At 42.3% G+C, this 14,830-nt stretch overlaps 1 protein-coding gene and 1 long non-coding RNA gene across 2 annotated transcripts in view; one reads left to right on the forward strand and one right to left on the reverse strand.

Moving 5' to 3' along the window:
- Positions 1 to 1,812, reverse strand: part of MNS1 (meiosis specific nuclear structural 1) — an 87,409-nt gene extending 85,597 nt beyond the window's left edge. Inside the window, exon 1 of the mRNA XM_059180596.1 lies at positions 1,714 to 1,812. The gene's annotated coding sequence lies outside the window, so the exon portion shown is untranslated. The remainder of the gene's footprint in view (positions 1 to 1,713) is intronic.
- Positions 841 to 14,830, forward strand: part of LOC131835850 (uncharacterized) — a 68,236-nt gene continuing 54,246 nt past the window's right edge. The window contains exon 1 of the long non-coding RNA XR_009355384.1: positions 841 to 961. This is a non-coding gene — a long non-coding RNA (uncharacterized LOC131835850). The remainder of the gene's footprint in view (positions 962 to 14,830) is intronic.

A 14,830-nucleotide genomic window follows, 5' to 3' on the forward strand; every position in this document is an offset into this window, starting at 1 on the left:
TCCCCACTGAGCAGGGGGCCCAGTGCAGATCGATCCCAGAGTCCTGGGATCATGACCTCAGTGAAGGCAGATGCTTAACCGACTGAGCCACCCAGGCGCCCCATATTATTTGACTTCATTTAATGCATTTCCTGGTAAGTATTATTCAGAATGAAGCCAGAAGAAGAGGGGGCAAGTTTTTCTTGCCTGTTTGCTGCGAATGGGACCAACGGAACTAACCCTTAAAACTATTGAATTGCTTATACCAATCTGAAAGCCACTCTCTTCCTGACATGAACTACAAGGTTGAAATGTCAGTTTGGTCAGCTAAAGTGGTATTTCCTGCTGGCGTGTTTATTCTTTGACAACCAAGAATTATGATTTTAAAAAGTGCAAAGTCTAAGTAAATAAATAGGAAGAAAGAAAAGGCAACTCTGTATAATTCTTATCACAAATGGCGCTTGATATCCAGTACCAACAAACCTACCACTGCTTTCCTCTGCTGGGGGCCACCTGTAAGGGTTGAAGAAACAGTGGAAGGCGGCAGAGACTTGGTAGGTGCTGTCCCATTCAATCCGGGCACAGTTCAATTTACTCAAAACCCCTTTTTAAGAACACAGTTTACAAAACAGTTGTGAGTATCCACTAATTTGGCTGAATTAAAAACACTGTAGACTTCTACTGATAACAGTGTAGCTATCAAAGTGCATTCATCGAGCATACTGGATATCAGGCCCTATTGGAGGCAGCTGTATTTACCTTACATATTGAGCCTAATTTTAGAAATAAGGATCACGAGACCCAGAAGCAGTAAGAACTAGTCCATGATTTCATAGCAATTGAGGGGCAAAGTGGAGATGGGAATGTGATTCTGTAGGACCCTAAAACTCAACTTCTTTCCTATACTCCTCACACCCCATCCCTGTCAGTGGTGCCTCCGAGACACCAGGATGTTTCATTCAGAGGCCATCTGTTGAGTAAGGTGAGTGATGGATTCCTATTTGAATAAAGGATTATATGACTCTTTAGGAAGGCTTTTCTGGAGCATGTTATGCAGCTGCTTCATTTTGTTTCTCCTGTCTCTTACAACAGGGTAGTATTAAGAAAAAAAAAAAAATTCATGGTGCTTGTTTCCTGAATCCAAGACTTTCCCCTAGTCTTGTACTTCCAGCGAGCCACTTACAAGTGTTTACTAGTGGTGGTGGTTCCGAAAGGCATAAGTAAAGAGAGTGGAGGAGTTAATGTGCAGCTTTTGATATTGAAAATAGAATTGTGCAGAAAAAGATGTTAGTTCTCAAATAAGATTATTTTCTCAAGGTAACATTTTCAAAGTTCCTCTTTCCCCTTGAACATATCAAAAACTAAGTCTAGAAAAATCAACTCTAAGAGTTCTCTCATACTACAGAGAAGGTATTCCTTCTACTAGAGTGAGCTAGACCATGAAGCTTATTGTCCTAAGTTAAGAGTAAGAATATGGTAGAGAAAGAATAAAGGTCAGGAGAAAAAACTGATCCTTCTGACTCTAAGGGATAGAGAGAAGAAGAGAACAGACATAGTAGCTGTCAGAGTTCTTATTTTTTCTCTCTCTTCTTGGGACAATGGTCTAAGGGAGGGTGGCTATGGAAACACCAGCTAAACTGAGGAGCAAACAGTGCAGGGACTGGTACCATAGAAGGAGACTAGAGCCTTTATTCCCATGTGCCGTGGTTCTGAGTGAGGGCCTTGAGGGCTTACCTTGGAATCAGTGGAACCTTCAGACCTGGGTTCCAAATGGAGCCAGTTGGAGTCCTGCATGGTTGGACAAAGGGGATGCAAAGGGGGCAGGATCTATATGAGAGAGAATGGGGGGAAGCCAAGTAAGCCAAGGAGCCTCTAGGCTAGGAGTGAGCACACTATTGTCCATGGGTCAAATCCAACCCAAATAAACACCCATTTGTTTACACACTGTGGAGTTGGATAACTGTAACAGAGACTCTAGAGTCCACAAAGCTTAAAACATTTACTAACTGGCCTTTTATTTTAAAAGTTTGCCAACTTCTGCTCTAGACCTTATGAAAGGCTGAAGGACAAGCTGTGAGTGAGGCTGGCAGTGAGGCCAGTATGAGATGGTGCTTTGGAGCTCAAAGGACCAGAGGGTACCAAGCAAGTCCAGGGAGCTGGACTCCTTTCTTTCGTCATGAGATCACCTAGCATAAACTCTTCCATACACAAGCTATCCTGGAAAGAAGCTGGAAAAGGGACTGAAGACTGAACTAAGAAATTCAGGAGGCTGAGCTTTTTACCTAAAGAGACTAAATATTATCTAAAGGGACAGCTCTATTTGCTCAGTATGTTGGCCTGAATATAGTTTTTCCAACATGAAAGGGTTGAGATACATGAAGAAGCCTGAATCGGGAAATCGCATTTCCTCTGAATATCTCAAAGAGTGAGTTTTACAACCCACCTACTGATTTATAGATTATGAGCCCTGATAAAAACCATAGAGATATTTTAAACCTCTTCTCTCATTGTACAGATAAGATAAAGAAAGGGTGTCCTGGAAGGACCACGTTTCTGTAGTTATGTAGGGGATGAATGGAGACTTGAATCTAAGTTCCCTGATCCAGTGGTTCCAAATACCACATTTTCAAAGGGATCATTGGTGCTTTGTCTTTCTGGTCTTGGTAGGAGATAGCAGAGTCAAACATCAAAGAAAGGAAAGGAGTTTGATAAGGAAACTGTTTACAAAGGTGTGGTCAGGGTTTAGGTATGCCACAAAGAAGAATCTAGTACTAGCAACAGTGGGGAACTCTTCCCGTCCAGGGGTAGAGTGGGGGCTGGGGGAGGGGCTGTCCTGAGATAAGGTACTTAGGAGGCAAACACCAACAAGAGTGGAAGGATACCTCTAGCTCAAAGTAACCCAACAGGGAAAAATCCAGGGAAGTATGTTTCCTAACTTCACTTTTTTTCTACTCTTTCCTCTTTCTGTTATTCCATTAGTTGAATCCAGAAAGTTAACCTCAGAAGATAAGTAGGGTGGATGTAGTATCTAGAGGAGAAAAAAGAAAAAATGGTACCAAGATATAAAATAATCCTACGAAACAGTGCCTGGAAGCATTCCTAACTTGCTGTAGGTGCTCAGAAATTTTTGGATGAATGAATTGGTGAATTAATTAACTTTACTGTTGATAAAACCATTCTTATGAACTTTTAAGGGATTCTTAACAAGTACCACATCCAGTCAATATACCATCCATCCAAGCAGGAAAGTTCTAAAGGGAGACATCTCTTCCCCACAACAGAATATGTAGCTCTCATAGCTGTAGGGCTTATTATCAGAGGTAGGCTTTGGGTCTGTGATTGTAATAGCTGCATATCTATTGCTGCATAACAAATCATCAAAAACTTAGCAGCTTAGAACAACATGAATGTATTATCTCACAGTTCCCATGGGTTAGGAGTCCAGGCATGGGTAAACTGGGTCCTTTGCTCAGGATCTCACTGGGCTGAAATCAAGGTGTTGGCTAGGATTGGGGTCTCATCTGAAGGCTGGGGGACTCTTCCAGGCTCATTCAGGTTATTGCCAGGATTCACTTCCTTGCAGCTGGAGGACTGAGGCCCCTCTTTCTTGCGGGCTGGTGAGCAGGGGTTGCTCTCAGCATCTAGAGACTGCTCTCAGGTGTAGCTACGTGGCTACCTCTGTAAGCCCCTTCATACCCCCAATCTCTTAGGTCTGCCTCCATAATCCCCCTTTGGAATAAGTAAAGTCAGCTCACTTATTAGTAACCTGATATCTGATATCTCATCACAGGTTCTGTCTATATTCAAGGGGAGAGGATATATAGGATGTATGCTCCAGGCTGTGGGGGTCTTGGGGATCATGGTAGAATACTGCCTTCCACAGTGATGCAAGTTCTAGTGTTCTTCCAAGTTTGCAGATTTTTTTTTTTCAAGTAAACAGTCTGTTTACATTTGTCATCCTGACTCAGAATCTTTAAACTCTAGAGTGCTTTTTGTTTTGTTTTGCTTTGCTTTAATTTGGGAATATTTCCAGGCCATTTTTATTTTCAGAGATGCATGTTGAGTAGGCTAGGTATATGCTTGGCTTTTTAAAATTTTTTAATTATTTTTTAAAAGATTTTATTTATTTATTTGACAGAGAGGTAGAGAGAGAGCATGAGTAGGCAGAGCAGCAGGCAGAGGGAATGGGAGAAGCAGGCTTTCCACTGAACAGGGGGCCTAATGTGGGGCTTGACCCCAGGACCCTGGGATCATGACCTGAGCCAAAGGCAGCCATTTAATCGACTTTGCTACCCAGGCACTCCTATGCTTGATTTTAAAGCCATTTCTGAGAAGGGGATTTGGTGAATCCGATGTTATTCACAAAAGAAGGAAGAGGAAAGAATGGTTGATTTAAATATGAAATATAATTATTTCAAGTACTAAGTACCTTATAGATTCTGATTATAGCTCTACAAAATTTTGTAAGCATGGTAGCTAGGGTCTACAGTAATTTGTAAACCAACCATGAAAAGCTAAGCAAACTGCAGACCATTTATAACCAAATCAAAATAGCATTAATAGACCAAATAATGTTTACTCTTAATGCCAAGAGCAAATGTATTTTTTATGCTTTTATGCTTTCCAGAATATCTGAGATAGGAGCATTCACACAAATGACCACAGTTAAATAGGAAGAAAAATTCCCACCAGTAAATATTTATAGGAGTTCAACTCCCGAACTTGACCCTCTTTGTATCTTAAAAATCAACATGGGTCTTACACAAAATGAGATCATATTTGATTGTAGATTTTTTAGGACCGTAAGGAGGAAAAGTATCAGATACATTATTTTCCATAGAATCTTTGACTGAATGTTCCCTTTGGATTTTGTGAGAAAAGAACAGGAATTTTAATGTCTTATCTAAGGTTTTCTGTACTATCCTACTGAGGACCAGGGAAGGAAGCAGAGGGGGCTGTGGAATGGTTTTGGTAGTATCCCCACTGAAGCCGCGATCTTGGCATGGACCAACTCTGTTATTGCAGCTGTTACATTTTGAGAAAAGTCCATCCTTGGATACAGTTTGAGCAGGACATCATGGGGTGAGTGAGGAAATGGCGCTGATTATTTACGGACTCCCTGCTCATCCCACTTTCGAAGTCTCCCACTCCCTCACTCCCTGCCGCATGAAGCATGGGATTGGCAGCAGAGAGAAGAGAGAGGAGAGCGGGGGAAAGGGGGAGAAGCACTGTGAGAAGAGTGGCAGAAACCGTTCAGAAATGGTTTTTGCCTCCTCAGAAACAGAATACTAAGAAAGTCTTCAAATAGAGAATCAGAGTGTTATCTGGTTCCACTTTCCTCAGAAACTAAATTCAGTCACGTTTAGCAGCTCAGCCCCAGAGGCACCGCCATCACGTCATGCTACTATCGACCACCAGGCAGAGCTCATCTATGGAAATACCATGAAAGTGGGGGACTGTTAGGGAAGAGATTCAGGGAACTCTCCCCTTACAATTTAGACAAACAACTGTTTTCCTGGAGGCCCCACCAGTTTACTTCCTCTTGCATCCCATTGGCAGAACAAGATCACACGGCCATCCCTAGCTACAAGAAAGTAATTTGGGAGGTGGGGGAAACCTGGTGGCACAGTGGGGTAAGCATCTGAGTCTTGGTTTCAGCTCAGGTCTTGATCTCAAGGTCATGATCTCAGGATGTTGAGATGGAGCCCCAAGCAGGGACTCATCATTCAGCATTCTTCTCTCCTCCCTCTGCCCCTCCCCCTTCTCATATACACATTCTTTCTTTCTCTCTGTCTCTAAAATAAACGTCTTTTTTTTTTTTAAAGAAAGTGAATTTTTTTTTTAACTGGTATGTATGGAAGTGTTGAATCACTATATTGTACACCTGAAACTTACACTGCATGTTAATTAACTTGAATTTAAATAAAAATTTCGAAAAAATAAAAGTAAAAACTTCATGTAGACACTGATAAAAATGGGGTTCTGTTAATATAAGACAGGGATCAGCAAACTTTCTGTAAAACACCATGGTTTCATCTTTAGGGTCTGAGGGTGTCTGTTGCACCTGCTCTGTTCTGTCCTTGCCTCGTGGAAGCAGTCACAGGCAATACATGGTGAGACTGTGTTCCAAGGAAACTTTATTATTAAAGAACAAGCAGCAAACTGGATTTCGCCTAAGGACTGCAGTTTACCCAATCTTGACAAAAGAGAAGGATATTAGGTAAGAAACAAGCAGGATCTTCCATCCCACCTGTCTGTTTCTAAGAATTATTCCTTGAGGGCGCCTGGGTGGCTCAATGGGTTGCGCTTCTGCCTTCGGCTCAGGTCATGGTCTCAAGGTCCTGGGATTGAGCCCCACATCGGGCTCTCTGCTCAGCGGGGAGCCGGCTTCCCCCCTCTCTCTACCTGCCTCTCTGCCTACTTGTGATTTCCCAGTCAAAGAAATAAATAAATAATTCTTAAAAAAAAGATTCACTCCCTGAGAACCCTTTTCCCACCCTGCATTCTAGGACTTGAATACATCAAGTAAATGAGGATATCAAACATGGCATTTCATATTTGGAAGGGGTTCAGCTTCTGGGCTGTCATAAGACTCGGTTTCTAATCCTCTCCTGACATAGGTATCTGAGATTCTATGCGACGTGGAGCTCAGCTACTCTGGTACCTTAGTCATACTGTTTAATTCCAGTGCGGGAGCCCCACAGCACCTGAGTCTAGAAGTCACAAACAAAAATGAAGAAGTGACTGTCACAGGAGGATGAATGGCTGCCCTCTGAAGTTTTGATTTGGCTCCTAAATGACAAAATTGGGCCGACCAAGATAACTTGGTAATTTTCTCTGCTTGTAGAGAAGCCACCTGGTGAATATCACATTGCAACCACCAACCCTTGGCAGAGGTTGGAACAGCAGCTATAATTATAAAGAGCAAAAGGAGGAGAGTCTAAAAATCTCTTCTGAGTGGCAAAAATTCGGAAAATCAAGATAATTACAACACTCGCTCATCCTGATTTCCTTGGCTATTTATAGACGAGGAGAAGCTGATGCACTGAGAGCTTTTGCTTTTCTTTTCCTTTCTTTTCTTTTTTTCTTTTCTATTTGCATTAAATCCTGTGTGGCTCCTCTCTGAAATGTGTGCATATGCTGAGTCCATGTGAGATGCCACCACTGGCACTTGTCATAAGAATTAAATCCCTCTCAAGCTTGTTTACAGCTCAGCACTTGTCATACTGCTCCCTTGAGCTTCATGGCTGGTTGGGTTCTTTTTTTCCCCAGCTCTGCGGAAGATTTAATTTCTTTTTTGTTTATGTGTGTACTTACCCTTGCAGGTGCAGGGGAAAAAAAAATTGCTGTGCCCAGATGTTTTGAAGCTGCAGCAGCATACATACAACTCAGATTAAATAGAAAAATTGCATAAGATAGGGCAGGCACTTCAAGTACATTATTCTATAGGGTATTTAATAAACCTATCATGTTTGCTCGGCAATAAGACTCTTGAATAGAACTTTAGGAACAGAGGAATATTTTAAGGCATCACCAGCTCGATTTGTTCATAGACGACTTTACAATGAGATTTGTCATTTTTGAATGGGACCCGTTACATTTACCCCATTTTCAACTTAGGAAATATCTTCCCAGAACAGAACAGTCTGGGAATTGGGTGGGAACATCGCCTATCAAGTTGTCTCAGTTCATTACTGGATTAATTAGACCTCAGGGATCTGAGGCCAGATTTCACCTTAGTTTTGAAACACAGCAAACATAAGCCCAGCACAAACAGCCCTCCTGCTGCTCGTTGGGCTCTGTACTAATATGCGAACGCCCTGTTCAAGCTGCAGATGGATAATGCTTCTGCGGACCCTCAGTTTGGATTTGCCTTTACCCAAGGCACTGGGTTAACCTGCTTTGTACATAGCAACTGTCAAACAGCGGGAAGGAGTTCAGTTTAGGAGAGGAACTAATGCTCAAAATTCTCCAGACTCCACTTCACCAGCCTCCAGCCATTGTTTCCCAGGACTGCGTGGAGGTAGCTCATCACCTTTGCCAATGAGTCTTTTAAAAAATTCCCTCACATCACAGCCAAAGCTTAGCTCACAGCGCTTGTCAGGAAGGCAGGAAGGTCTATACAATCTACCCACCCCCGCTTTGTGACATCCTCCCCGCCCCCCGCCCCTCGCCCGCATCCCCCACCCCCCCACCTCCCCCACCCCCCACCCCCCCCCCACCCCCGCCCGGAGCATGTTACTGTTTTTACCTTTCCCTGAGGTGTAGAAGAGTTCCCAGCTGACTGGCTTAGGAGGTTGGTTTAAAAGAAAACCTCTATCTCTCTTTGCTCATGAAGCTCAAGACCCCCCAGTAGAATTAGTGAGGTCTTTAGCTAGTAGAAAAGAGTGCTGTAGGCCTGTTTCTTTGTAGGGAAGAAAAGAGGTCTTGCAAAAAAAAAAAAGAGAGAGAGAGAGAGAGGGAAGCTCTCACGTTTTAATTTAAGTGCCAGTGTTGGATCCCTAGTTGGCAAAATCGTTTATAGTCAGTATTTGGCCCAGCATTTTGCATCTGCAAGATCAGAGCTTATTAGTATCATCTCTTACTTGTGCCTCCCAACACTGCCACCAGAGAACATAAAAGGCTTGACCACGCACACTGCAAAATGAATGGCTCCTTCTTAACTTCCACAATGCAGGTTTTTGCTTGTACCCAAAGAGTTATAGTCCCCTGGTCATCCTGGTAATATGAAACCCTCTCTTCATCCCAGTCACTTGTAGAACCCCCACTTGGAACATGGGGACTATATTAGAAATCAGTATCTCCTGTAAGGGGCCGTGTGTGGAAGACAGAATAGTAGGCTTCAGGAAGCTTCTGTGATTTCATAGAAGATGACTGTCTGTTTGTAGGTCCTTGTCAGTTTTGGAAACAAAGCCATCATATAATTTATAGTCTTGTCTATTTATGTTTTCTGTCTTTAATTTGTTCAAAGCATATCATTAAACATTGATTCTTCTTCTTCTTTTTTTTTTTTTTAAGATTATTTATTTATTTGACAGACAGAGATCACAAGTAGGCAGAGAGGCCGGCAGGGGTCGGGGTTGGGGGGGAAGCAGGCTCAGCCACGGAGCAGAGAGCCCGACATGGGGCTCGATCCCAGGAACCCGGGACCATGACCTGAGCTGGAGGTAGAGGCTTCAACCCACTGAGCCACCCACGTGCCCCAAAACATCGATTATTCTTATAGCAGGAAGCCTATGGACTCATCAAGATGGGGTGGGAATTTATGAATGAAATCTGTTGTGGTGGAGGCTTTGCTAGGGTAAGCAATTTATTATACCTCTACAGGTAATGATTATAAATATTTTAAACATATGAAGCATGTACAGTGGAGCTCTAATCAGGCAAAGCTACCCACCGCCAGACTATGGGTGATAGAACCACAACCACAACAACCAATGAGATGAAAGTGGATAGATATGGCCAGCTCCTCACTCTCAGAGGAGTGTGAATCCAGGTGATGACTTCAGCAGCCCAGAAACATCCTGCTCCCTGCTCCCCGCAAATCTTCACAAGCACACAAACAAATAGACATGCGTATACTTGCCAGATCCAAAAATTTACTTTTGTAAAACCCTCATCACTTCTGCCAAGAGTCAGGTATATTGTGTTAAGAAGTAGCACAGGGAAGCTACTTTTTAATGTGTTTGTCAGGTTCATGGGAGCCTGGAGCAAAGCCATGAGGAAGGGAGTCTCCGGCTGGCCCTCTGTTAGGTCACCAGAATAAAAGAAGCTGGAAAGAAGGCTGGCGGCAGAGGGCACTCTTGGGAAGGATGGAGCGGAAGTAGAAGGGCGACAGAGAGATATTGCCTATGCACTTTTCCTGCTTCAAAACTGTCTTAGAAATGACTGGGCTAATGTACAAGAGGAGAAGCCAAGCAAAGGTCAACTAGGGCAAGCGCCATTATCTCTCAGCTCACAAGTTCAGAGGGGCTAAAGCTGTAATGCAACTAGTTGTTTCTTCTTTTCTGTATGGCTGTCCCAGTCTATCTTTCCAGTTCATCTCCTGCCGCTGTAATCTTTACCTAAACCTGGTCACCTGTCGAATACTGTGACATCTTTCTTAGGCAGATCAGTCAGTTCCTCCACTGTACTTCCAGTGTATATTTTATGACTATTACCTCCTATGGGATTGTTTAAGTGCTGCCTCCCATAGAGATTCAACTCCCAGAGAGTAGTAATGGCATTTGATTATCTGGGTGTCCTTAACATTTAGCCCACAATAGGTACTTGATATATGTTTAGCTGTTGGATGGATGGATGGATGGATGGGGCATTGCAAATTTTAAGGGAAGAAGAACAGAGCACGAGGAATTCGCAGGTGAGAAATTTCCAAATGAAGTGCTAACTAAAACTCCAGCCACTTTCTCACAGAGATTCATCTTTCACCTCTGAACATTGGTCTCAACACTGCCATCCTTTCCAAATTAGAGCTACAATCCAGGCAAGTAGTAAGGCTTAGAAAAACCATAGGAAAAGTCATGGGATCCTGCTAATTTGAAGATGGATTTAAACTTCAGTCAGGTATCAACATTGCCGGCTTGTGTTATTTCTTCATGCATTTAACAGAGCACTTACCTCTCAAAACCCAGCTGTGGCTTGATCTCACATGTTCTTCATACTTGTTTCAACACCTGTTAACCACAACACTGAGGCTGCCAGTCCTGGCTTTATCTTGCTCTCTGACTGTTACTACGACGTTGTAACCACAGCTCTGCAGCTGCTACGCTGGCAGCCATTCCAGGGACTGGGGCTGGCCTCTGGCCCCTGGGGTGCTTTAACAGCCAGCCACACAGATTCTTGGTGCAACAGACACTTCTCTCTCTCCCTTCTGGCCCTCACAGCCCCTTGCTCATCCTTCCTTTATAAAGCCTTTCTTTGGTGTTGCTAGCTTGTGTGTGTCTGTCACTCTCACTGGACTGCAAGTTCCGTGAGGGAAGGACTGTGTCCTACTCGTTATTGTTTCTCTCATACTTATCAGAGCCTGGCAATGGAAGGTAAGAGTGAAGAATGAATGAATGAATGAATGAATGAATGAGTGAAAATGTTCTCATTAAAATTCTTTGCTGCAACCTCAATTAAGTCACTCATCACTCCTACCTCTTATTATGTCCCCCAAATTATACTTGTGATTTAGTGTAATTGATTGCTTTTTTCCTTCACCCCAGAAACAGGTAATCTTTCTTGGTTATTAACAGCTATGCTGTAATACAAAAATAGAAAAGAAAAATCTAGGAATCATATAAACCTGCTAATGGTTTCCTCTAAGAGTTATCTTTATACATCTCTAAATTACATTTAGTCATATTTTATTTCCTTGGTCTCTCAGGCCAGTTGGACATAGTGTGCCCTGCTTAGGAAGCTAAGTGCATCTAATTCCATGAACACCAGAGATACAGTGACTCTGCATTTTAACAATACGACTTGTAACTTTTTCACTTAAAGAACTGAGTGTTTCTGCTTTTTTGGGTCTTACGAGCTAAGTGTCTCTTTGGAATCTTTGGGAAATTAGACAATATATTGAAGTTTTATCACACCTTTTAGTACTAATGATGCCAAACAGATGATACCTCCACTTGATGTATCTAAATTGACTCACCTAAATTCAATCTCCATTTCCAAGTCAGAGGGCACGTCCAAGTGTGGTGAAATGGGAAACGAGGGCCTGGGCTCAGAGCAGACAGAGGCTGATCGACCAGCTGGGCCATACCTTTCTCTTCATGTCTGTGAAACAGGGATCATAATGTTGACTACATGGGGTTTCTGTGCAAATTAAAAGAAAATGTGGCATGCATAATGCTCTTAGCCAAATTCTGTGAAGCAGAATTTCCTCCATTATATTAGTACCCTCCTCCTTTGGACATCCAGGGTGCACTGTGGTGCCAATATGCAGACACAACTTCCTGTGGCAGAGGGATCCCGGGGTGTGTGTGTGTATGGGGGGGGGGGGTGCTTCACAGAGTTAGACAGTTGGGGCAAGTGGTGAGAACAATTTTACAATACTTTGATATAAATCATCCAGAGACATTTTGCCTCTTCCCTACTGATAGTTCCTTTTTTCCTTTTTTTTCTTTTTCCCCCAGTCCAGAAATTCCTCTTCCAGGCCTCAGCCTGTGGGATTACTGATTTTCCAACTTCACCCTTGTAATCCTCCAAATCTCAGGAGCAAGGTCTTCGCTTCCCCACCAGCCATGCTGGCAGTTACCTTTGCTATCAGTTTAGCCAGAGTCCTCTGTTGGTTCTCCTCGCAGGAAAATGCTCCAGCTGTCCTGGTCTAGACTCACCTCTCTGACCTGGAGCCTTCGCACCCTGAGTGCCGTTCCCATCAGAGCAGCCCAAGCAAACACTCCTGCCTTCAGATGTTCAGGTGTTGCTTGACAGGATATTCCTTCAACTCTGTCACTGGATCACTTTGTTCCATTTTTCTTCGGACCCTCAGTGATCCTAAAAACACATCTTAGCTCATCACAGTCACTCTCATTCACCATTTTAATCTTCTCAGACTCGTGTGGAAAATTCCCGTCCTTCACAGGGGTAATAGCGATGACCACAGTCAAAGACACATTTACAGCTCAAGAACACTTCTGGAAGTTGCTTCTCATCTTTCTTTAAAATAAAAGTAAAATAAGTTCAGAGTGCATACTTATTTTTTATATATATACTACTTCCACCTTTAACTAACTAGTTCCCTTTCAACTAACAGTCAGTTTACAAGGAGTAATATTTTTAAATTTAAAATGTCCGTTTTTTTCCTCTTTAAAAATTTTTTTACGTCAAAAATGCAAAACAGGGCACCTGGGTAGTTCAGTCGGCTGAACTTCCAACTCTTGGTTTCAGCTCAGGTCATGATCTCAGGGTCATGGGATCAGGCCCCACGTCAGGCTCCCTGCTCAGAACAAAGTCTGCTTGAGATTCTTCCCCCTTTCTTCTCCTTCCCACTCTGCTCTTCCCCGCTCCTCATGCCCTCTCTCTCTAAAATAAATAAACAAACAAATAAAACAGAATCTTTGAAAATAATACAAAATTTAAAAATGCAAAACATATAAACAAAAAGAAAATGTAAGATACTACGTAATCTCATAAATGAGACTTAACCACTACCAAGTTTTTTGTTTTGTGTGTCTTGCATATTTATCTATGTACCTTTATCTGTGCTACAAAATCTCCATACAAATTTGTTGTTAAAAATCATTTAGATACTGGGGAACCTGGGTGGCTCAGTCCTTAAGCGTCTGCCTTCGGTTCAGGTCTTGATCCTAGGGTCCTGGGATCAAGCCCCACATCGGGCTCTTTGCTCAACAGGAAGCCTGCTTCTCCTTCTTCCTCTCCCACTCCCCTTGCTTGTGTTCCTTCTCTCCCTGTCTCTGTCAAATAAATACATAAATAAAATCTTTTAAAAAAAATCTTTAAGATACTGAAAATATTCTGCCTTATGTTCCACTAAGTTTATCATGTGATCATGATTTCAAGAGATTTCTTTAAATTAGGTGCTAATATATGTACAGTAGTTGCTTAATAAATATAATCTCCTTTTCATAAACTAGATTGGATTATATGACTTCATATAATTTTGATTGTGTTAAGGTGCAACATCAATGCAATAATTTTGGAGAAATTTAAATTCTACTTTTTTTTTTTTTTACTTTTTAAAAATTAAATTCAATTAGCCAACATATAGTGCATTATTAGCTTCAGATGTAGAGTTCAATAATTCATCAGTTGTTTATAACACCTAGTGCTCATCACATCATGTGCCCTTCTTTTTTTTTTTTTTTTTTTTTTTTTTTTTTTTTTAAAGATTTTATCCATTTATTTGACAGAGAGAAATCACAAGTAGGTAGAGAGGCAGGCAGAGAGAGAGAGGAGGAAGCAGGCCCCCTGCCGAGCAGAGAGCCCGATGCGGGACTCGATCCCAGGACCCTGAGACCACGACCCGAGCCGAAGGCAGCGGCCCAACCACTGAGCCACCCAGGCGCCCCTCATGTGCCCTTCTTAATGCCTGCCACCAGATTACCCCTTCCCCCCCACCACTGCCTCTCCTCCAGCAACCACCAGTTTGTTTCCCAGAGTTAAGAGTCTCTCATGATTTGTCTCCCTCTCTGATTTCTTTCCATTCCATTTTCCCTTCTGTCCTCTATGATCCTCTGAGCTATTTCTTATATTCCACAAGAGTCCAGTGCCAGATGGCTTCCTAGGGGAATTCTACCAAACATTTAAAGAAGAACTAATACCTATTTTTCTGAAGCTGTTAAAAAGAAAAGAAAAGAAAAGAAAAGAAATGGAAGGAAAACTTCCAAACTTGTTTTATGAGGCCAATATCACCTTGATCCCAAAACCAAAGACCCCACCAAAAAGGAGAATTACAGACCAATATCCCTGATGAATATGAATGCCCAAATTCTCACCAAGATAATAGCCAGTAGGATCCAACAGTACATTAAAAGGATGATTCACCACCACCAAGTGGGATTCATTCCTGCGATGCAAGGGTGGTTCAACATTTGCAAATGAATCAATGTGATACATTACATCAATAAAAGAAAGGACAAGAACCATAGGCTCCTCTTAACTGATGCAGAAATTCTACTATTAAGAAGCACTTAACAAAAGGTTTCACTCTTTCCACTCATAGTGTTTGTTTTCATAGCGTTTATCTTTAAACTAGCTCATATTCATCAGTGATTAACACAGCAGGGAATTGTGTTACTTTGACTATTTCCAGCTTGGGATTATGAATATTCTCAGCCTTTTTAAAAAATAAGAAAATAGCTTCCCCAAGGAAGTTTCTGTCCCATGTCCTTTACTGTCTCTT

The sequence above is a fragment of the Mustela lutreola genome, chromosome 7, assembly GCF_030435805.1.
Source record: "Mustela lutreola isolate mMusLut2 chromosome 7, mMusLut2.pri, whole genome shotgun sequence".
In the NCBI taxonomy this organism is placed as follows: Eukaryota; Metazoa; Chordata; class Mammalia; order Carnivora; family Mustelidae; genus Mustela; species Mustela lutreola.